Source organism: Borostomias antarcticus (assembly GCF_949987555.1).
Source record: "Borostomias antarcticus genome assembly, contig: scaffold_83, whole genome shotgun sequence".
NCBI lineage: Eukaryota > Metazoa > Chordata > Actinopteri > Stomiiformes > Stomiidae > Borostomias > Borostomias antarcticus.
This window is the reverse complement of record NW_028176176.1, coordinates 56,754-58,951: the sequence shown is the minus strand read 5'-3', so window position 1 is coordinate 58,951 and position 2,198 is coordinate 56,754.

The following is a 2,198-nucleotide window of genomic DNA, read 5'->3' as shown; positions in this document are numbered from 1 at the left end:
CCCTTACTCCCCATTCCTCAGTCCCATTGAGGAATTATTTTCACTTTGGTGTTGGAAGGTGTTGAATATTGGTTGATTTTCAGAGAAATATTGGTTTAATCTGATCCTGTTAGCTGTTCCTAATGATAATGATTGACCTCTGAGTATGGCTGTAGCTGGAGCTTTCTGTAAGAAATGGTGTCCCTCTTCCATAGACTTATGAGATAAAGATGACATTCCATGGCTGGTACACTCTGTGCCAAACATTAATTGTTGTGGTTAGCGCCAAGGCGGCGTAGGTTGACTTGACAAAACAAGGCCACAGAAGAGACCAGAAAGACAGTCTTATCGGAGAAGAGACGAGGGGGGGGGTGGGGGCACTCAAACCACATAAGAACCGTGCTCGAGCTCAGATGATTTGATTTGAGTCCAGACAGCATACAGACAGGTCAGCTGTACATTAGACTATATGCCATCGTCTTTTGTATGTTAAACCTTCTGTAATAAACAGCTTTTGATGTCGCTCAAATCCTGTGTTGGAGAGATTCATTTGGAATACACCTAAAGAAGGGACACTGGACTGTGTGGTATTGTGTGAGATCTGGGGCCGTCTTCTATTGTAATCAAAACACAACGCAGAGCTTAATAAGGACAATAATAAAAGACAACGAAAGTCAACAAAAGTCTATGAACACCAACCAGACACCTGCATGACTCTCCCTGGGAGCAATGGAAGAGGCATGCAGAGACACTGAGGTGGGGTCAGTCCAGGGTTGGATACTGAGGTGGGGTCAGTCCAGGGTTGGATACTGAGGCAGGGTCAGTTCAGGGTTGGATACTGAGGGGGGGTCAGTCCAGGGTTAGATACTGAGGGGGGGGGGGTGGTTAGTCCAGGGTTGGATACTGAGGTGGGGTCAGTCCTGGGTTGGATACTGAGGTGGGGTAAGTCCAGGGTTGGATACTGAGGTGGGGTCAGTCCTGGGTTGGATACTGAGGTGGGGTAAGTCCAGGGTTGGATACTGAGGTGGGGTCAGTCAAGGGTTGGATATTGTGTGGGGGGGGGGGGGTCAGTCCAGGGTTGGATACTGAGGCAGGGTCAGTCCAGGGTTGGATACTGAGGGGGGGTCAGTCCAGGGTTGGATACTGAGGGGGGGTCAGTCCAGGGTTGGATACTGAGGTGGGGTCAGTCCAGGGTTGGATACTGAGGGGGGGTCAGTCCAGGGTTGGATACTGAGGCAGGGTCAGTCCAGGGTTGGATACTGAGGCAGGCACACAAATGAACACACTCTCTACAGTACCTCTCTCAGGTTACACAATGTTTATTAAAAAGGCTAATGAAAAAAAAAACATTCTGAAAAGTTAGGGTTAGAGTTTAAAATGCAGCTGTCCAGCCATCCAACCAACGCCAACAGTCACAACAAATACATGTCCATCCCAGTTTGTGTTCCATGTCTGGTGCGCATCCACTGCTTTTAAAATAATCTCAAATCCAAAAAGTTAGGCTATTTATTCCAATCTAGATCCAATCTTCCAAAGAGATACAGTTGTAAGCCATGAACTCAACCAGGTATATTGGAATTCATTTAAACAGTTCCCTATGCAATCACCATTTCATTTACTTTTTGTTGCAGTACTTTTTGGTTTTATTCTTTCATGCTTTTAAAGCAATTGACTTTTACCCAGAGGACAAAATTAAATCCATTCATTCACCCAACTTCCTGAACAGCATTCCATAGGCCTATAGGATAAGGCCTGCCGTATTATTCAGTTCACCAAGGATCTTCCTCAAGTTCCTCTTTTCATTTTCTCCAGTAATCCAAACTCCATATCCAATTCCTATTTTGATCATTGGCTCACACCTGAATAAACCAATTGCTTGTAGAGTGATTACAGATCTGATTTCAGAATATTATTCCAGATTAAACTGTATAAAATATTTGAGGGGTTCTTTTGCAAAAGCAAACATCTGCTTTTACTGGCCTAATAGGTACCCTAAATCATGTTTGCCCATATCTGTGGTGCGGTTTAAAATAGTAGGCTTATTCATCTCTTGATGGTGATGTTTTAGAACGACACCATGCGGGACAGACAGTTGGCATATTCGTAAAAACATTCACATACCCTGATAGATATTAATTATTATTATCAAGTCTCATCATAATACGGGAGATATCGTGAGGGAATGGATGAAGGACTTAAAACTAAATGATTGTAAGGAC